The sequence below is a fragment of the Semicossyphus pulcher genome, unplaced genomic scaffold (assembly GCF_022749685.1).
Source record: "Semicossyphus pulcher isolate SPU_LCO1_2020_fin unplaced genomic scaffold, fSemPul1.0.p SCAF_18, whole genome shotgun sequence".
NCBI classification, from domain to species: Eukaryota; Metazoa; Chordata; class Actinopteri; order Labriformes; family Labridae; genus Semicossyphus; species Semicossyphus pulcher.
The window spans coordinates 14647021-14670213 of NW_027211691.1; positions in this window are offsets into that span (position 1 = coordinate 14647021).

A 23193-nucleotide genomic window follows, 5' to 3' on the forward strand; every position below is an offset into this window, starting at 1 on the left:
CGACTGACTGTGTCGTTATATCGGTTATCTTTCTGTGTCGACTGACGACGTCATTATACCTGTCGTCTTGATGTGTCGACTGACGTCATCATTATACCTGTCCTCCTGTTGTTTCGACTGACTGTGGCGTTATACCTGTCGTCCTGATGTGTCGACTGACGGCGTCATTATACCTGTCATCTTGATGTGTCGACCGACGGCGTCATTATACCTGTAGTCCTGTTGTGTCGACTGACTGCGTCGTCATACCTGTCGTCTTGATGTGTGGACTGACGGCTTCATTATACCGTGTTGTCCTGTTGAGTCGACTGACTGCGTCGTTATGCATGTCTTCCTAATGTGTCGACTGACGGCGTCATTATACCTGTTGTCCTCCTGTGTCGACTGACGGCGTCAATATACCTGTCTTCTTGATGTGTCGACTGACGGCGTCATTATACCTGTAGTCCTGTTGTGTCGACTGACGGCGTCAATATACCTGTCATCTTGATGTGTCGACTGACGGCGTCATTATACCTGTAGTCCTGTTGTGTCGAGTGACTGCGTCGTTATATCAGTTGTCCTTCTGTGTCGACTGACAGTGTCATTATACCTGTCGTCCTGTTGTGTCGCCTGACTGTGTCGTTATACCTGTCGACTTGATGTGGCGACTGAGTACGTCATTATACCTGTTGTCCTGTTGTGTAGACTGACTGCGTCATTATACCTGTTGTTTTGATGTGTCGACTGAGGGCGTCCTTCTACCTGTCGTCCTGTTGTGTCGACTGACTGCGTCGTTATACCTGTCGTCCTGTTGTGTCGACTGGCGGCGTCCTTATACCTGTCGTCCTGTTGTGTCGACTGACTGCGTCATTATACCTGTTGTCCTTCTGTGTCGACTGACTATGTCATTATATCTGTCGTCCTGCTGTCGAGTGACTGCGTCATTATACCTGTTGTTTTGATGTGTCGACTGATGGCGTCATTATACCTGTCGTCCTGCTGTGTCGACTGACTGTGTCATTGTACATCTCATCCTGTTGTGTCGACTGACTGTGTCGTTATATCCGTCGTCCTTCTGTGTCGACTGACTGGGTCATTATACCTGTCGTCCTGTTGTGTCGACTGACTGCGTCATTATACCTGTCGTCCTGTTGTGTTGACTGACTGTGTCGTTATACCTGTTGTCCTGCTGTGTCGACTGACTGCGTCATTATACCTGTCGTCCTGCTATGTCGACTGACTGCGTCATTATACCTGTTGTTTTGATGTGTCGACTGACTGCGTCGTTATACCTGTCGTCTTGATGTGTCGACTGACTGCGTCATTATACCTGTTGTCCTGCTGTGTCAACTGACTGCATCATTATACTTGTCGTCCTGTTGTGTCGACTGACTGTGTCAATATACCTGTCATCCTGTTGTGTCGACTGACTGTGTCGTTAGATCCGTCGTCGTTCTGTGTCGACTGACTGGGTCATTATACCTGTCGTCCTGTTGTGTCGACTGACTGTGTCGTTATATCTGTTGTCCTGTTGTGTCGACTGACTGCGTCATTATACCTGTCGTCCTGTGGTGTCAACTGACTGCGTCGTTATACCTGTTGTCTTGATGTGTCGACTGACTGTGTCATTATACCTGTCATCCTGTTGTGTCGACTGACTGTGTCGTTATATCCGTCGTCCTTCTGTCTCGATAGACTGGGTCATTATAACTGTCGTCCTGCTGTGTTGACTGACTGTGTCGTTATATCTGTTGTCCTGTTGTGTCGACTGACTGCGTCATTATACCTGTCGTCCCGTTGTGACGACTGTCAGTGTTGTTATATCCGTTGTCCTTCTGTGTCGACTGACTGCGTCATTATACCTGTCATCCTGTTGTGTCGACTGACTGTGTCGTTATGCCTGTCGTCTTGATGTGTCGACTGACGCCGTCATTATACCTGTCGTCCTGTCGTGTTGACTGACTGTGTCGTTATATCTGTTGTCATACTGTGTTGACTGACTACGTCATTATATCTGTCGTCCTGTTGTGTCGACTGACTGCGTCGTTATATTCGTTGTCCTGTTGTTTCGACTGACTGCGTCATTATACCTGTTGTCCTGCTGTTTCGACTGACTGCGTCATTATACCTGTCGTCTTGATGTGTCGACTGACGGCGTCATTATACCTGGTGTTCCTGCTGTGTTGACTGACGGCGTCATTATACCTGTTGTCCTGCTGTGTCGACTGACTGTGGCGTTATACCTGTCGTCTTGATGTGTCGACTGACGGCGTCATTATCCCTGTCCTCCTGTTGTGTCGACTGACTGCGTCATTATACCTGTCGTCCTGTTGTGTCGACTGATGGCGTCATTATACCTGTCGTCCTGTTGTGTCGACTGACTGCGTCATTATACCTGTCGTCCTGTTGTGTCGACTGACTCTTATCATTATACCTGTCCTCCTGTTGTGTCGACTGACTGTGTCGTTATATCTGTTGTCCTGCTGTGTCGACTGACTGCTTCATTATACCTGCTGACCTGTTGTGTCGAATGACTGTGTCGTTATACATGTCGTCCTAATGTGTCGACTGACAGCGTAATTATATCTGTCGTCTAGATGTGTCGACTGACGGCGTCATAATACATGTCATCCTGTTGTGTCGACTGACTGAGTCGTTATATCTGTTGTCCTGTTGTGTCGACTGACTGTGTCGTTATATCCGTCGTCCTTCTGTGTCGACTGACGGCGTCATTATACCTGTCGTCTTGATGTGTCGATTGACGGCGTCATTATACATCTCCTCCTGTTGTGTCGACTGACTGTGTCGTTATATCGGTTGTCCTAATGTGTCGACTGACTACGTCATTATACCTGTCGTCCTGCTGTGTCGACTGACTGCGTCATTATACCTGTTGTCCTGCTGTGTCGACTGACTACGTCATTATACCTGTCGTCCTGCTGTGTCGACTGACTACGTCATCATACCTGTTGTCCTGCTGTGACGACTGTCAGTGTTTTTATATCCGTTGTCCTTCTGTGTCGACTGATGGCGTCATTATACCTGTCGTCCTGTTGTGTCGACTGACTGCGTCATTATACCTGTTGTCCTGCTGTGTCGACTGACTGCGTCATTATACCTGTTGTTTTGATTTGTCGACTGATGGCATCATTATACCTGTCGTCCTGCTGTGTCGACTGACTGCATCATTATGCCTGTTGTCTTGATGTGTCGAATGACTGTGTCATTATACATGTCATCCTATTGTGTCGACTGACAACGTCATTATACATGTTGTCCTGCTGTGTCGACTGACTGCGTCATTATACCTGTCGTCTTGATGTGTCGACTGATGGCGTCATTATACCTGTCGTCCTGTTGTGTCGACTGACTGCGTCGTTATACCTGTCGTGTTGATGTGTCGACTGACTGCGTCATTGTACCTGTTGTCCTGCTGTGTCACCTGACTGCTTCATTATACCTGTCGTCCTGTTGTGTCGACTGACTGTGTCGTTATATCCGTCGTCCTTCTGTGTCGACTGACAGGGTCATTATACCTGTCGTCCTGTTGTGTCGACTGACTGCGTCATTATACCTGTCGTCCTGTTGTGACGACTGTCAGTGTTGTCATATCCGTTGTCCTTCTGTGTCGACTGACAGGGTCATTATACCTGTCGTCCTGTTGTGTCGACTGACTGCGTCATTATACCTGTTGTCCTGCTGTGTCGACTGATTGTGGCGTTATACCTGTCGTCTTGATGTGTCGACTGACGGCGTCATTATACCTGTCGTCCTGCTGTGTCGACTGACTGCGTCATCATACCTGTTGTCCTGCTGTGTCGACTGTCAGTGTTGTTATATCCGTTGTCCTTCTGTGTCGACTGATGGCGTCATTATACCTGTCGTCCTGTTGTGTCGACTGACTGCGTCATTATACCTGTTGTCCTGCTGTGTCGACTGACTGCGTCATTATACCTGTTGTTTTGATGTGTCGACTGATGGCATCATTATACCTGTCGTCCTGCTGTGTCGACTGACTGCATCATTATGCCTGTTGTCTTGATGTGTCGAATGACTGTGTCATTATACATGTCATCCTATTGTGTCGACTGACAACGTCATTATACATGTTGTCCTGCTGTGTCGACTGACTGCGTCATTATACCTGTCGTCTTGATGTGTCGACTGATGGCGTCATTATACCTGTCGTCCTGTTGTGTCGACTGACTGCTTCGTTATACCTGTCGTGTTGATGTGTCGACTGACTGCGTCATTGTACCTGTTGTCCTGCTGTGTCACCTGACTGCTTCATTATACCTGTCGTCCTGTTGTGTCGACTGACTGTGTCGTTATATCCGTCGTCCTTCTGTGTCGACTGACTGGGTCATTATACCTGTCGTCCTGTTGTGTCGACTGACTGCGTCATTATACCTGTCGTCCTGTTGTGACGACTGTCAGTGTTGTCATATCCGTTGTCCTTCTGTGTCGACTGACTGCGTCATTATACCTGTTGTCCTGCTGTGTCGACTGACTGCGTCATTATACCTGTCGTCCTGCTATGTCGACTGACTGTGTCGTTATACCTGTTGTCCTGCTGTGTCGACTGACTGCGTCATTATACCTGTCGTCCTGCTATGTCGACTGACTGCGTCATTATACCTGTTGTTTTGATGTGTCGACTGACTGCGTCGTTATACCTGTCGTCTTGATGTGTCGACTGACTGCGTCATTATACCTGTTGTCCTGCCGTGTCACCTGACTGCATCATTATACCTGTCGTCCTGTTGTGTCGACTGACTGTGTCAATATACCTGTCATCCTGTTGTGTCGACTGACTGTGTCGTTAGATCCGTCGTCGTTCTGTGTCTACTGACTGGGTCATTATACCTGTCGTCCTGTTGTGTCGACTGACTGTGTAGTTATATCTGTTGTCCTGTTGTGTCGACTGACTGCGTCATTATACCTGTTGTCCTGCTGTGTCGACTGACTGCGTCGTTATACCTGTCGTCCTGCTGTGTTGACTGACTGTGTCGTTATATCTGTTGTCCTGCTGTGTCAACCTGTCATTATACCTGTCGTCCAGTTGTGTCGACTGACTGTGTCGTTATATCTGTTGTCCTGTTGTGTCGACTGACTGCGTCATTATACCTGTCGTCCCGTTGTGACGACTGTCAGTGTTGTTATATCCGTTGTCCTTCTGTGTCGACTGACTGTGTCGTTATACATGTCGTCCTAATGTGTCGACTGACGGCGTCATTATACCTGTAGTCTTAATATGTCGATTAACAGCGTCATTATATCTGTTGTCCTGCTGTGTCGACTGACTGTAACATTGTACCTGTTGTCCTGTTGTGTCGACTTACTGCGTCATTATACCTGTCGTCTTGATGTGTCGACTGACTGCGTCATTATACCTGTCGTCCTGTTGTGTCGCCTGACTGTGTCGTTATATCAGTTGTCCTGTTGTGTCGACTGACTGCGTCATTATACCTGTTGTCCTTCTGTGTAGATTGACTACGTCATTATACCTGTCGTCCTGCTGTGTCGACTGTCTGCGTCATTATACCTGTTGTCCTGTTGTGTAGACTGACTGCGTCGTTATAGCTCTCGTCTTGATGTGTTGACTGAGGGCGTCCTTATACCTGTCCTCCTGTTGTGTCGACTGACTGCGTTGTTATACCTGTCGTCTTGATGTGTCCACTGAGGGTGTCCTTATACCTGTCGTCCTGTTGTGTCGACTGACGGCGTCATTATACCTGTTGTCCTGCTGTGTCGACTGCCTGCGTCATTATACCTGTTGTTTTGATGTGTCGACTGGCGGCGTCATTATACCTGTCCTCCTGTGGTGTCGACTGACTGTGTCGTTATCTCCGTTGTCCTGCTATGTCGAGTAACTGCTTCATTATACCTGTTGTCCTGATTTGTCGACTGACTGTGTCGTTATACATGTCGTCCTAATTTGTCGACTGACTGCGTCATTATACCTGTCGTCCTGCTGTGTCGACTGACGGCGTCATTATACCTGTTGTCCTGTTGTGTCGACTGACTCCGTCATTATACCTGTCGTCCTGTTGTGTCGACTGACTGTGTCATTATACCTGTCGTCCTGTTGTGTCTACTGACTGTGTCATTATACCTGTCATCCTGTTGTGTCGACTGACTGTGTCGTTATATCCGTCGTCCTTCTGTGTCTACTGACAGTGTCATTATATCAGTTGTCCTGTTGTGTCGCCTGAATGTGTCGTTATATCAGTTGTCCTGTTGTGTCGACTGACTGCGTCATTATACCTGTCGTCCTGTTGTGTCGACTAACTGTCATTATACATCTCATCCTGTTGTGTTGACTGACTGTGTCGTTATATCGGTTGTCCTACTGTGTCGACTGACTACGTCATTATAACTGTCGTCCTGCTGTGTCGACTGACTGCGTCATTATACCTGTCGTCCTGCTGTGTCGACTGATTGGGTCATTATACCTGTCGTCCTCTTGTGTCGACTGACTGTGTCATTATACCTGTCGTCCTGTTGTGTCGACTTACTGCGTGATTATACCTGTTGTCCTGCTGTGTCGACTGACTGGGTCATTATACCTGTTGTTTTGATGTGTCGACTGATAGCGTCATTATACCTGTTGTTTTGATGTGTCGACTGACGGCGTCATTATACGTGTTGTCCTGCTGTGTCAACTGACTGTGTCGTTATACCTGTCGTCTTGATGTGTCGATTGACACCGTCATTATACCTGTCGTCCTGTTGTGTCGTCTGACTGCGTCATTATACCTGTCGTCCTGTTGTGTCGACTGACTGTGTCGTTATATCTGTTGTCTTGCTGTGTCGACTGACTACGTCGTTATACCTGTCGTCTTGATGTGTCGACTGACTGCGTCATTAAACCTGCTGCCTGTTGTGTCGACTGACGGCGTCATTATACTTATCATCCTGTTGTTTCGACTGACTGGGTCATTATACCTCTCGTCCTGTTGTGTCGACTGACTGTGTCGTTATACGTGTCGTCTTGATGTGTCGACTGACTGCGTCAGTATACCTGCCGTCCTGTTGTGTCGCCTGACTGTGTCGTTATATCAGTTGTCCTGTTGTGTCGACTGACTGCGTCATTATACCTGTTGTCCTTCTGTGTAGACTGACTACGTCATTATACCTGTCGTCCTGCTGTGTCTACTGACGGCGTCATTATACCTGTTGTCCTGTTGTGTCGACTGACTGCATCATTATACCTATTGTCCTGATGTGTTGACTGACTGCGTAATTATACCTGTTGTTTTGATGCGTCGACTGATGGCGTCATTATACCTGTCATCCTAATGTGTCGACTGACAACGTCATTATGCCTGTTGTCCTGCTGTGTCGACTGACTGTGTCATTATACCTGTCGTCTTGATGTGTCGACTTATGGCGTCATTATACCTGTTGTCCTGCTGTGTCACCTGACTGCATCATTATACCTGTCGTCCTGTTGTGTCGACTGACTGTGTCATAATACCTGTCATCCTGTTGTGTCGACTGACTGTGTCGTTATTTCCGTTGTCCTGCTGTGTCGACTGACGGCGTCATTATACCTGTTGTCCTGTTGTGTCGACTGACGGCGTCATTATACCTGTTGTCCTGTTGTGTCGACTGACGGCGTCGTTATACCTGTCGTCCTGCTGTGTCGACTGACTGCGTAATTGAACCTGTCGTCCTGTTGTGTCGACTGACTGGGTCATTATACCTGTCTTCCTGCTGTGTCGGCTGACTGCGTCATTATACCTGTCGTCCTATTCTGTCGATTGACGGCGTCATTATACCTGTCGTCCTGTTGTGTCGTCTGACTGCCTCATTATACCTGTCGTCCTGTTGTGTCGATTGACGGCGTCATTATACCTGTCGTCCTGTTGTGTCGTCTGACTGCCTCATTATACCTGTCGTCCTGTTGTGTCGACTGACTGTGTCGTTATATCTGTTGTCATGCTGTGTCGACTGACTATGTCATTATACCTGTCGTCCTGTTGTGACGACTGTCAGTGTTGTTATATCCGTTGTCCTTCTGTGTCGACTGACTGCGTCATTATACCTGTCGTCCTGTTGTGTCGACTGACTGTGTCGTTATACCTGTTGTCTTGTTGTGTCGACTGACTGCGTCATTATACCTGTTGTCCTGCTGTGTCGACTGACTGCTTCATTATGCCTGTCGTCCTATTGTGTCGACTGACTGTGTCATTATACATGTCATCCTAATCTGTCGACTGACAACGTCATTATACCTGTTGTCCTGCTGTGTCGACTGACTGCGTCATTATACCTGTTGTTTGGATGTGTCGACTGATGGCGTCATTATACCTGTCGTCCAGCTGTGTCGACTGACTGCGTCATTATGCCTGTTGTCTTGATGTGTCGACTGACTGTGTCATTATACCTGTCGTCCTGTTGTGTCGACTGACTGTGTCGTTATGCATGTCATCCGAATGTGTCGACTGACAACGTCATTATACCTGTTGTCCTGCTGTGTCGACTGACTGCGTGATTATACCTGTTGTCCTGCTGTGTCGACTGACTGCGTCATTATACCTGTTGTCCTGCTGTGTCACCTGACTGCATCATTATACCTGTTGTCCTGCTGTGTCACCTGACTGCATCATTATACCTGTCGTCCTGTTGTGTCGACTGCCTGTGTCAATATACCTGTCATCCTGTTGTGTCAACTGACTGTGTCGTTAGATCCGTCGTCGTTCTGTGTCGACTGACTGGGTCATTATACCTGTCGTCTTTATGTGTCGACTTATGGCGTCATTATACCTGTTGTCCTGCTGTGTCACCTGACTGCATCATTATACCTGTCGTCCTGTTGTGTCGACTGACTGAGTCATAATACCTGTCATCCTGTTGTGTCGACTGACTGTGTCGTTATTTCCGTTGTCCTGCTGTGTCGACTGACGGCGTCATTATACCTGTTGTCCTGTTGTGTCGACTGACGGCGTCATTATACCTGTTGTCCTGTTGTGTCGACTGACGGCGTCGTTATACCTGTCGTCCTGCTGTGTCGACTGACTGCGTCATTGAACCTGTCGTCCTGTTGTGTCGACTGACTGTGTGATTATAACGGTTATCCTGCTGTTTCGACTGATTTTATCATTATACATGTCGTCTTGTTGTGTCGACTGACTGTGTCGTTATATCCATTGTCCTTCTGTGTCGACTGACTGGGTCATTATACCTGTCTTCCTGCTGTGTCGGCTGACTGCGTCATTATACCTGTCGTCCTATTCTGTCGATTGACGGCGTCATTATACCTGTCGTCCTGTTGTGTCGTCTGACTGCCTCATTATACCTGTCGTCCTGTTGTGTCGATTGACGGCGTCATTATACCTGTCGTCCTGTTGTGTCGTCTGACTGCCTCATTATACCTGTCGTCCTGTTGTGTCGACTGACTGTGTCGTTATATCTGTTGTCATGCTGTGTCGACTGACTATGTCATTATACCTGTCGTCCTGTTGTGACGACTGTCAGTGTTGTTATATCCGTTGTCCTTCTGTGTCGACTGACTGCGTCATTATACCTGTCGTCCTGTTGTGTCGACTGACTGTGTCGTTATACCTGTTGTCTTGTTGTGTCGACTGACTGCGTCGTTATACCTGTTGTCCTGCTGTGTCGACTGACTGCTTCATTATGCCTGTCGTCCTGTTGTGTCGACTGACTGTGTCATTATACATGTCATCCTAATGTGTCGACTGACAATGTCATTATACCTGTTGTCCTGCTGTGTCGACTGACTGCGTCATTATACATGTTGTTTGGATGTGTCGACTGATGGCGTCATTATACCTGTCGTCCAGCTGTGTCGACTGACTGCGTCATTATGCCTGTTGTCTTAATGTGTCGACTGACTGTGTCATTATACCTGTCGTCCTGTTGTGTCGACTGACTGTGTCGTTATGCATGTCATCCGAATGTGTCGACTGACAACGTCATTATACCTGTTGTCCTGCTGTGTCGACTGACTGCGTGATTATACCTGTTGTCCTGCTGTGTCGACTGACTGCGTCATTATACCTGTTGTCCTGCTGTGTCACCTGACTGCATCATTATACCTGTTGTCCTGCTGTGTCACCTGACTGCATCATTATACCTGTCGTCCTGTTGTGTCGACTGCCTGTGTCAATATACCTGTCATCCTGTTGTGTCAACTGACTGTGTCGTTAGATCCGTCGTCGTTCTGTGTCGACTGACTGGGTCATTATACCTGTCGTCCTGTTGTGTCGACTGACTGTGTCGTTATATCTGTTGTCCTGTTGTGTCGACTGACTGCGTCATTATACCTGTCGTCCTGTTGTGACGACTGTCAGTGTTGTTATATCCGTTGTCCTTCCGTGTCGACTGACTGCGTCATCATACCTGTCGTCCTGTGGTGTCGACTGACTGTGTCGTTATACCTGTTGTCCTGCTGTGTCGACTGACTGCGTCGTTATACCTGTTGTCTTGATGTGTCGACTGACTGTGTCATTATACCTGTCATCCTGTTGTGTCGACTGACTGTGTCGTTATATCCGTCGTCCTTCTGTCTCGACTGACTGGGTCATTATAACTGTCGTCCTGCTGTGTTGACTGACTGTGTCGTTATATCTGTTGTCCTGCTGTGTCAACCTGTCATTATACCTGTCGTCCAGTTGTGTCGACTGACTGTGTCGTTATATCTGTTGTCCTGTTGTGTCGACTGACTGCGTCATTATACCTGTCGTCCCGTTGTGACGACTGTCAGTGTTGTTATATCCGTTGTCCTTCTGTGTCGACTGACTGCGTCATTATACCTGTCATCCTGTTGTCTAGACTGACTGTGTCGTTATGCCTGTCGTTTTGATGTGTCGACTGACGCCGTCATTATACCTGTCGTCCTGTCGTGTTGACTGACTGTGTCGTTATATCTGTTGTCATGCTGTGTTGACTGACTACGTCATTATATCTGTCGTCCTGTTGTGTCGACTGACTGCGTCGTTATATTCGTTGTCCTGCTGTGTCGACTGACTGCGTCATTATACCTGTCGTCTTGATGTGTCGAGTGACGGCGTCATTATACCTGGTGTTCCTGCTGTGTTGACTGACGGCGTCATTATACCTGTTGTCCTGCTGTGTCGACTGACTGTGGCGTTATACCTGTCGTCTTGATGTGTCGACTGACGTCGTCATTATCCCTGTCCTCCTGTTGTGTCGACTGACTGTGTCGTTATATCTGTTGTCCTGCTTTGTCGACCGACGGCGTCATTATACCTGCCGTCCTGTTGTGTCGACTGACTGCGTCATTATACTTGTCCTCCTGTTGTGTCGACTGACTGTGTCGTTATATCTGTTGTCCTGCTGTGTCGACCGATTATTATCATTATACCTGTCATCCTGTTGTGTCGACTGACTGTGTCGTTATATCCGTTGTCCTGCTGTGTCGACTGACTGCTTCATTATACCTGCTGTCCTGTTGTGTCGACTGACAGTGTCGTTATACATGTCGTCCTAATGTGTCGATTGACAGCGTAATTATATCTGTCGTCTAGATGTGTCGACTGACGGCGTCATTATACATGTCATCCTGTTGTGTCGGCTGACTGAGTCGTTATATCTGTTGTCCTGCTGTGTCGACCTGTCATTATACCTGTTGTCCTGTTGTGTCGACTGAGTGTGTCATTATACCTGTCATCCTGTTGTGTCGACTGACTGTGTCGTTATATCCGTCGTCCTTCTGTGTCGACTGACGGCGTCATTATACCTGTCATCCTGTTGTGTCGACTGACTGTGTCATTATACCTGTCATCCTGTTGTGTCGACTGACTGTGTCGTTATATCCGTGGTCCTTCTGTGTCGACTGACTGGGTCATTATACCTGTCGTCCTGTTGTGTCGACTGACTGTGTCGTTATATCCGTGGTACTTCTGTGTCGACTGACTGCGTCATTATACCTGTCGTCCTGTTGTGTCGACTGACTGTGTCGTTATACCTGTCGTCTTGATGTGTCGCCTGACGCCGTCATTATACCTGTCGTCATGTCGTGTTGACTGACTGTGTCGTTATATCTGTTGTCTTGCTGTGTCGACTGACTGCGACATTATACCTGTCGTCCTGTCGTGTCGACTGATGGCGTCATTATACCTGTTGTCCTGCTGTGTCGACTGACTGCGTCATTATACCTGTCGCCTTGATGTGTCGACTGACGGCGTCATTACTTCTGTCGTCCTGTTGTGTCGACTGACTGCGTCGTTATATTCGTTGTCCTGTTGTTTCGACTGACTGCGTCATTATACCTGTTGTCCTGCTGTGTCGACTGACTGTGTCGTTATATCAGTTGTCCTGGTGTGTCGACTGACTGTGTCATTATACCTGTCATCCTGTTGTGTCGACTGACTGTGTCGTTATATCAGTTGTTCTTCTGTGTCGACTGACAGCGTCATTATACCTGTCGTCCTGCTGTGTCGACTGACTGCGTCATTATACCTGTTGTTTTGATGTGTCGACTGATGGCGTCATTATACCTGTTGTCCTGCTGTGTCGACTGACTACGTCATTATACCTGTCGTCCTGCTGTGTTGACTGACTACGTCATCATACCTGTCGTCCTGCTGTGTCGACTGACTGCGTCATTATACCTGTCGTCTTTATGTGTCGACTGATGGCGTCATTATACCTGTTGTCCTGTTGTGTCGACTGACTGTGTCGTTATATCCGTCGTCCTTCTGTGTCGACTGACAGCGTCATTATACCTGTCGTCTGTTGTGTCGCCTGACTGTGTCGTTATATCAGTTGTCCTGTTGTGTCGACTGACTGTGTCATTATACGTGTTGTTTTGATGTGTCGACTGATGGCGTCATTATATCTGTTGTCCTGCAGTGTCGACTGACTACGTCATTATACCTGTCGTCCTGCTATGTCGACTGACTGCGTCGTTATACCTGTCGTCTTGATGTGTCGACTGACTGTGTCATTATACCTGTTGTCCTGCTGTGTCACCTGACTGCATCATTATACCTGTCGTCCTGTTGTGTCGACTGTCTGTGTCATTACACCTGTCATCCTGTTGTGTCGACTGACTGTGTCGGTAGATCCGTCGTCATTCTGTGTCGACTGACTGGGTCATTATACCTGTCGTCCTGTTGTGTCGACTGACTGTGTCGTTATATCTGTTGTCCTGTTGTGTCGACTGACTGCGTCATTATACCTGTCGTCCTGTTGTGACGACTGATGGCGTCATTATACCTGTTGTCCTGCTGTGTCGACTGACTACGTCATTATACCTGTCGTCCTGCTGTGTTGACTGACTACGTCATCATACCTGTCGTCCTGTTGTGTCGACTGACTTCGTCATTATACCTGCTGCCTTTTGTGTCGACTGACTGTGTCATTATAACTGTCATGCTGTTGTTTCGACTGACTGTGTCGTTATACCTGTCGTCTTGATGTGTCGACTGACGGCGTCATTATACCTGTTGTCCTGCTGTGTCACCTGACTGCGTCATTATACCTGTCGTCCTGTTGTGTCGACTGACTGTGTCATTATACCTGTCCTCCTCTTGTGTCGACTGATGGCGTCATTATACCTGTCGTCCTGTTGTGTCGACTAACTGTGTCGTTATATCCGTCGTCCTTCTGTGTCGACTGACTGTGTCATTATGCCTGTCATCCTGTTGTGTTTTCTGACTGTGTCTTGATACATGTCGTCCTAATTTGTCGACTGACAGCGTCATTATACCTGTCGTCCTGTTGTGTCGCCAGACTGTGTCGTTATATCAGTTGTCCTGGTGTGTCGACTGACTGTGTCATTATACCTGTCATCCTGTTGTGTCGACTGACTGTGTCGTTATATCAGTTGTTCTTCTGTGTCGACTGACAGCGTCATTATACCTGTCGTCCTGCTGTGTCGACTGACTGCGTCATTATACCTGTTGTTTTGATGTGTCGACTGACTACGTCATCATACCTGTCGTCCTGCTGTGTCGACTGACTGCGTCATTAAACCTGTCGTCTTTATGTGTCGACTGATGGCGTCATTATACCTGTCGTCCTGTTGTGTCGACTGACTGTGTCGTTATATCCGTCGTCCTTCTGTGTCGACTGACAGCGTCATTATACCTGTCGTCCTGTTGTGTCGCCTGACTGTGTCGTTATATCAGTTGTCCTGTTGTGTCGACTGACTGTGTCATTATACGTGTTGTTTTGATGTGTCGACTGATGGCGTCATTATATCTGTTGTCCTGCAGTGTCGACTGACTACGTCATTATACCTGTCGTCCTGCTATGTCGACTGACTGCGTCGTTATACCTGTCGTCTTGATGTGTCGACTGACTGTGTCATTATACCTGTTGTCCTGCTGTGTCACCTGACTGCATCATTATACCTGTCGTCCTGTTGTGTCGACTGTCTGTGTCATTACACCTGTCATCCTGTTGTGTCGACTGACTGTGTCGGTAGATCCGTCGTCATTCTGTGTCGACTTACTGTGTCATTATACCTGTCGTCCTGTTGTGTCGACTGACTGTGTCATTATACCTGTCGTCCTGTTGTGTCTACTGACTGTGTCATTATACCTGTCGTCCTAATGTGTCGACTGACTGCGTCATTATACCTGTTGTCCTTTTGTGTCGACTGACTCCGTCATTATACCTGTCGTCCTGTTGTGTCGACTGACTGTGTCATTATACCTGTCGTCCTGTTGTGTCGACTGACTGTGTCATTATACCTGTCGTCCTGTTGTGTCTACTGACTGTGTCATTATACCGGTCATCCTGTTGTGTCGACTGACTGTGTCGTTATATCCGTCGTCCTTCTGTGTCTACTGACAGTGTCGTTATACCTGTCGTCCTGTTGTGTCGCCTGAATGTGTCGTTATATCAGTTGTCCTGTTGTGTCGACTGACTGCGTCATTATACCTGTCGTCCTGTTGTGTCGACTAACTGTCATTATACATCTCATCCTGTTGTGTCGACTGACTGTGTCGTTATATCGGTTGTCCTACTGTGTCGACTGACTACGTCATTATAACTGTCGTCCTGCTGTGTCGACTGACTGCGTCATTATACCTGTCGTCCTGCTGTGTCGACTGATTGGGTCATTATACCTGTCGTCCTCTTGTGTCGACTGACTGTGTCGTTATACATGTCGTCCTGTTGTGTCGACTTACTGCGTCATTATACCTGTTGTTTTGATGTGTCGACTGATGGCGTCATTATACCTGTTGTTTTGATGTGTCGACTGACGGCGTCATTATACGTGTTGTCCTGCTGTGTCAACTGACTGTGTCGTTATACCTGTCGTCTTGATGTGTCGATTGACACCGTCATTATACCTGTCGTCCTGTTGTGTCGTCTGACTGCGTCATTATACCTGTCGTCCTGTTGTGTCGACTGACTGTGTCGTTATATCTGTTGTCTTGCTGTGTCGACTGACTACGTCGTTATACCTGTCGTCTTGATGTGTCGACTGACGGCGTCATTATACCTGTCGTCTTGTTATGTCAACTGACGGCGTCATTATACCTGTCGTCCTGTTGTGTCGACTTACTGCGTCATTATACCTGTTGTCCTGCTGTGTCGACTGACTGCGTAATTATACCTGTTGTTTTGATGTGTCTACTGATGGCGTCATTATACCTGTTGTTTTGATGCGTCGACTGACGGCGTCATTATACCTATTGTCCTGCTGTGTCAACTGACTGTGTCGTTATACGTGTCGTCTTGATGTGTCGACTGACTGCGTCATTATACCTGCCGTCCTGTTGTCGCCTGACTGTCGTTATATCAGTTGTCCTGTTGTGTCGACTGACTGCGTCATTATACCTGTTGTCCTTCTGTGTAGACTGACTACGTCATTATACCTGTCGTCCTGCTGTGTCTACTGACGGCGTCATTATACCTGTTGTCCTGTTGTGTCGACTGACTGCATCATTATACCTATTGTCCTGATGTGTCGACTGACTGCGTCATTATACCTGTTGTTTTGATGCGTCGACTGATGACGTCATTATACCTGTCATCCTAATGTGTCGACTGACAACGTCATTATGCCTGTTGTCCTGCTGTGTCGACTGACTGCGTCATTATACCTGTCGTCTTGATGTGTCGACTTATGGCGTCATTATACCTGTTGTCCTGCTGTGTCACCTGACTGCATCATTATACCTGTCGTCCTGTTGTGTCGACTGACTGTGTCATAATACCTGTCATCCTGTTGTGTCGACTGACTGTGTCGTTATTTCCGTTGTCCTGCTGTGTCGACTGACGGCGTCATTATACCTGTTGTCCTGTTGTGTCGACTGACGGCGTCATTATACCTGTTGTCCTGTTGTGTCGACTGACGGCGTCGTTATACCTGTCGTCCTGCTGTGTCGACTGACTGCGTCATTGAACCTGTCGTCCTGTTGTGTCGACTGACTGTGTGATTATAACGGTTATCCTGCTGTGTCGACTGATTTTATCATTATACATGTCGTCTTGTTGTGTCGACTGACTGTGTCGTTATATCCGTTGTCCTTCTGTGTCGACTGACTGGGTCATTATACCTGTCTTCCTGCTGTGTCGGCTGACTGCGTCATTATACCTGTCGTCCTATTCTGTCGATTGACGGCGTCATTATACCTGTCGTCCTGTTGTGTCGTCTGACTGCCTCATTATACCTGTCGTCCTGTTGTGTCGATTGACGGCGTCATTATACCTGTCGTCCTGTTGTGTCGTCTGACTGCCTCATTATACCTGTCGTCCTGTTGTGTCGACTGACTGTGTCGTTATATCTGTTGTCATGCTGTGTCGACTGACTATGTCATTATACCTGTCGTCCTGTCGTGTCGACTGACTGTGTCGTTATATCCGTGGTCCTTCTGTGTCGACTGACTGCCTCATTATACCTGTCGTCCTGTTGTGTCGACTGACTGTGTCGTTATACATGTCGTCCTAATGTGTCGACTGACGGCGTCATTATACCTGTCGTCCTATTGTGTCGATTGACGGCGTCATTATACCTGTCGTCCTGTTGTGTCGACTTACTGTGTCGTTATATCCGTGGTCCTTCTGTGTCGACTGACTGCGTCATTATACCTGTCGTCCTGTTGTGTCGACTGACTGTGTCGTTATACCTGTTGTCTTGTTGTGTCGACTGACTGCGTCATTATACCTGTTGTCCTGCTGTGTCGACTGACTGCGTCATTATACCTGTTGTCTTGATGTGTCGACTGACTGTGTCATTATACCTGTCATCATGTTGTGTCGACTGAATGTGTCGTTATATCTGTTGTCTTGCTGTGTCGACTGACTGCGTCATTATACCTGTCGTCCTGTTGTGTCGCCTGACTGTGTTGTTATATTAGTTGTCCTGGTGTGTCGACTGACTGTGTCTTGATACATGTCGTCCTAATGTGTCGACTGACAGCGTCATTATACCTGTCGTCCTGTTGTGTCGCCTGACTGTGTCGTTATATCAGTTGTCCTGGTGTGTCGACTGACTGCGTCATTAAACCTGTCGTCTTGATGTGTCGACCGATGGCGTCATTATACCTGTCGTCCTGTTGTGTCGACTGACTGCGTCGTTATTCCTGTCGTCTTGATGTGTCGACTGACTGCGTCATTATACCTGTTGTCCTGCTGTGTCGACTGACTGCGCCATTATACCTGTCGTCTTGATGTGTCGACTGACTACGTCATTATACCTGTCGTCATGCTGTGTCGACTGACTGCGTCATCATACCTGTTGTCCTGCTGTGTCGACTGACTGCGTCATTATACCTGTCGTCTTCCTGTGTCAACCGATGGCGTCATTATACCTGTCGTCCGGTTGTGTCGACTGACTGCGTCGTTATACCTGTTGTTTTGATGGGTCGACTGACGGCGTCATTATACCTGTCGTCTTGCTGTGTCGACTGACGGCGTCATTATACCTGTAGTCCTGTTGTGTCGACTGACTGCGTCGTAATACCTGTTGTCCTGCTGTGTCGACTGACTGGGTCATTATACCTGTTGTTTTGATGTGTCGACTGACTGCATCATTATACCTTTTGTCCTTCTGTGTCAACTGACTACGTCTTTATACCTGTCGTCCTGCTGTGTCGACTGACTGCGTCATTATACCTGTTGTTTTGATGTGTCGACTGATGGCGTCATTATACCTGTTGTCCTGCTGTGTCGACTGACTGTGTCGTTATATCTGTTGTCCTTCTGTCTCGACTGACTACGTCATCATACCTGTCATCCTGTTGTGTCGACTGACTGCGTCATTATACCTATCGTCCTGTTGTGTCGACTAACTGCGTCGTGTTACCTGTTGTCCTGCTGTGTCGACTGACTGGGTCATTATACCTGTTGTTTTGATGTGTCGACTGATGGCGTCATTATACCTGTTGTTTTGATGTGTCGACTGACGGCGTAATTATACCTGTCGTCCTGTTGTGTCGACTGTCAGTGTCGTTATATCCGTTGTCTGTCTGTGTCGACTGACTACGTCATTATACCTGTCGTCCTGCTGTGTCGACTGACTGCGTCATTATACCTATTGTTTTGATGTGTCGACTGATGGCGTCATTATACCTGTCGTCCTACTGTGTCGACTGACTGCGTCATTATGCCTGTCGTCCAACTGTGTCGACTGACTGCGTCATTATGCCTGTCGTCTTGATGTGTCGACTGACTGCGTCATTATACCTGTTGTCTTGATGTGTCGACTGACTGTGTCGTTATGCATGTCTTCCTAATGTGTCGACTGACGGCGTCATTATACCTGTTGTCCTGCTGTGTCGACTGACTGCATCATTATACCTGTTGTCCTGCTGTGTCGACTGACTGCGTTGTTATACCTGTCGTCTTGATGTGCCGACTGGCGGCGTCATTATACATGTTGTCCTGCTGTGTCGACTGACTGCTTCATTATACCTGTTGTCCTGTTGTGTCGACTGGCTGGGTCATTATACCTGTAGTCCTGTTGTGTCGACTGACTGCGTCGTTTTACCTGTTGTCCTGCTGTGTCGACTGACTGGGTCATTATACCTGTTGTTTTGATGTGTCGACTGATGGCGTCATCATACCTGTTGTTTTGATGTGTCGACTGACGGCGTCATTATACCTGTCGTCCTGCTGTGTCGACTGTCAGTGTCGTTATATCCGTTGTCTTTCTGTGTCGACTGACTGCGTCGTTGTACGTGTCGTCTTAATGTGTCGACTGACTGCGTCATTATACCTGTTGTCCTGCTGTGTCACCTGACTGCGTCATTATACCTGTCGTCCTGTTGTGTCGCCTGACTGTGTCGTTATATCAGTTGTCCTGTTGTGTGGACTGACTGCGTCATTATACCTTTCGTCCTGTTGTGTCGACTGACTGCGTCATTATACCTGTTGTCCTGCTGTGTCACCTGACTGCGTCATTATACCTGTCGTCTTGATGTGCCGACTGAGGGCGTCCTTATACCTGTTGTCCTGTTGTGTCGACTGACTGTGTCGTTATATCGGTTGTCCTTCTGTGTCGACTGACTACGTCATTATACCTGTCGTCCTGCTGTGTCGACTGACAGCGTCATTATACCTGTTGTCCTGCTGTCGACTGACTGCGTCATTATACCTGTAGTTTTGATGTGTCGACTGATGGCGTCATTATACCTGTCGTCCTTTTGTGTCGACTGACTGCGTCGTTATGCCTGTCGTCTTGATGTTTCGACTGACTGCGTCATTATACCTGTTGTCCTGCTGTGTCACCTGACTGCGTCATTATACCTGTCGTCCTGTTGTGTCGACTGACTGTGTCATGATACATCTCAACCTGTTGTGTCGACTGACTGTGTCGTTATATCGGTTGTCCTTCTGTGTCGACTGACAATGTCATTATACCTGTCGTCCTGCTGTGTCGACTGACAGCGTCATTATACCTGTCGTCCTGTTGTGTCGCCTGACTGTGTCGTTATATCAGTTGTCCTCCTGTGTCGACTGACAATGTCATTATACCTGTCATCCTGCTGTGTCGACTGACTGCGTCATTATACCTGTTGTCCTGCTGTGTCGACTGACTGCGTCATTATACCTGTAGTTTTGATGTGTCGACTGATGGCGTCATTATACCTGTCGTCTTGATGTGTCGACTGACGGCGTCATTATACCTGTCCTCCTGTTGTGTCGACTGACTGTGTCGTTATATCTGTTGTCCTGCTGTGTCGACTGACGGCGTCATTATACCTGTTGTCCTGTTGTGTCGACTGACTGCGTAATTATACCTGTTGTTTTGATGTGTCGACTGATGGCGTCATTATACCTGTCGTCCTGCTGTGTCGACTGACGGCGTCATTATACCTGTAGTCCAGTTGTGTCGACTGACTGCGTCGATATACCTGTCGTCTTGATGTGTCGACTGACTGCGTCATTATACCTGTTGTCCTGCTGTGTCGACTGACGGCGTCATTATACCTGTTGTCCTGTTGTGTCGACTGACTGTGTCATTATACCTGTCCTCCTGTTGTGTCGACTGAGTGCGTCATTATACCTGTTGTTTTGATGTGTCGACTGATGGCGTCATTAGACCCGTCGTCCTGCTGTGTCGACTGACTGCGTCATTGTGCCTGTTGTCTTGATGTGTCGACTGATGGCGTCATTATGCCTGTAGTCCTGTTGTGTCGACTGACTGCGTCGTTATACCTGTCGTATTGATGTGTCGACTGACTGCGTCATTATACCTGTTGTCCTGCTGTGTCACCTGACTCCGTCATTATACCTGTCGTCCTGTTGTGTCTACTGACTGTGTCATTATACATCTCCTCCTGTTGTGTCGACTGACTGTGCCGCTATATCCGTCGTCCTTCTGTGTCGACTGAGTGGGTCATTATACCTGTCGTCCTGCTGTGTCGACTGACTGCGTAATTATACCTGTTGACCTGTTGTGTCGACTGACTGCGTCATTATACCTGTTGTTTTGATGTGTCGACTGAAGGCGTCATTATACCTGTTGTTTTGATGTGTCGACTAACTGCGTCATTATACCTGTCGTCCTGCTGTGTTGACTGTCAGTGTCGTTATATCCGTTGTCTGTCTGTGTCGACTGACTACGTCATTTTACCTGTCGTCCTGCTGTGTCGACTGACTGCGTCATCATACCTGTTGTCCTGCTGTGTCGACTGATGATGTCATTATACCTGTCGTCCTGTTGTGTCGACTGACTGTGTCATTATACCTGTAATCCTGTTGTGTCGACTGACTGTGTCGTTATATCTGTCATCCTGTTGTGTCGATTGACTGTCTCGTTATATCCGTTGTCCTGCTGTGTCGACTGACGGCGTCATTATACCTGTCGTCCTGTTGTGTCGAGTGACTGTGTCATTATACCTGTCATCCTGTTGTGTAGACTGACTGCGTCGTTATACCTGTCGTCCTGCTGTGTCGACAGACTGTGTCGTTATATCCGTTGTCCTGTTGTGTCGACTAACTGCTTCTTTATATCTGTTGTCCTGTTGTGTCGACTGACTGCGTCATTATACCTGTTGTCCTGCTGTGTCGACTGACTGGGTCATTATATCTGTTGTTTTGATGTGTCGACTGACGGCGTCATTATACCTGTCGTCCTGCTGTGTCGACTGTCAGTGTCGTTATATCTGTTGTCCTGTCTGTGTCGACTGACTACGTCATTATACCTGTCGTCCTGTTGTGTCGACTGATGGCATCATTATACCTGTCGTCCTGTTGTGTAGACTGACTGCGTCGTTATACCTGTCGTCCTGCTGTGTCGACAGACTGTGTCGTTATATCCGTTGTCCTGTTGTGTCGACTAACTGCTTCTTTATACCTGTTGTCCTGTTTTATCGACTGACTGTGTCGTTATACATGTCGTCCTAATGTGTCGACTGATTGCGTCATTATAGCTGCTACCTGTTGTGTCGACTGACTGTGTCATTATACCTGTCATCCTGTTGTGTCGATTGACTGTGTCGTTATACCTGTTGTTTTGATGTGTCGACTGATGGCGTCATTATACCTGTTGTTTTGATGTTTCGACTGACAGCGTCATTATACCTGTTGGTCTGCTGTATCGACTGTCAGTGTCGTTATATCCGTTGTCTGTCTGTGTCGACTGACTACGTCATTTTACCTGTCGTCCTGTTGTGTCGACTGACTGTGTCGTTATATCTGTCATCCTGTTGTGTCGATTGACTGTGTCGTTATATCCGTTGTCCTGCTGTGTCGACTGACGGCGTCATTATACCTGTCGTCCTGTTGTGTCGAGTGACTGTGTCATTATACCTGTCATCCTGTTGTGTCGACTTACTGCGTCATTATACCTGTTGTCCTGCTGTGTCGACTGACTGGGTCATTATACCTGTCGTCCTGTTGTGTCGACTGACTGTATCGTTATATCTGTTGTCTTGCTGTGTCGACTGACTGGCGGCGTCATTATGCATGTCGTCCTGTTGTGTCGACTGATGGCGTCATTATACCTGTCGTCCTGCTGTGTCGACTGACTGCGTCGTTATACCTGTCATCCTGCTGTGTCGACTGACTGCGTCATTATACCTGTCGTCCTGTTGTGTCGACTGACTGCGTCATTATACCTGTCATCCTGTTGTGTCGACTGACTGTGTCGTTATTTCCGTTGTCCTGTTGTGTCGACTGACTGTGTCATTATACCTGTCATCCTGTTGTGTCGACTGACTGTGTCGTTATTTTCGTCGTCCTGTTGTGTCGACTAACTGCTTCATTATACCTGTTGTCCTGTTTTGTCGACTGACTGTGTCGTTATACATGTCGTCCTAATGTGTCGACTGACTGCGTCATCATAGCTACTGTCTGTTGTGTCAACTGACTGTGTCATTATACCTGTCATCCTGTTGTGTCGACTGACTGTGCCGCTATATCCGTCGTCCTTCTGTGTCGACTGAGTGGGTCATTATACCTGTCGTCCTGTTGTGTCGACTAACTGTGTCGTTATATCTGTTGTCCTGTTTTGTCAACTGACTGCGTCATTATACCTGTTGTCCTGCTGTGTCGACTGACTGTGTCATTATACCTGTTGTTTTGATGTGTCGACTGATGGCGTCATTATAGCTGTTGTTTTGATGTGTCGACTGACGGCGTCATTATACATGTCGTCCTGCTGTGTCGACTGTCAGTGTCGTTATATCCGTTGTCTGTCTGTGTCGACTGACTACGTCATTATACCTGTCGTCCTGTTGTGTCGACTGACTGTGTCATTATACCTGTCGTCTTTATGTGTCGACTGACGGCGTCATTATACCTATCGTCCTGTTG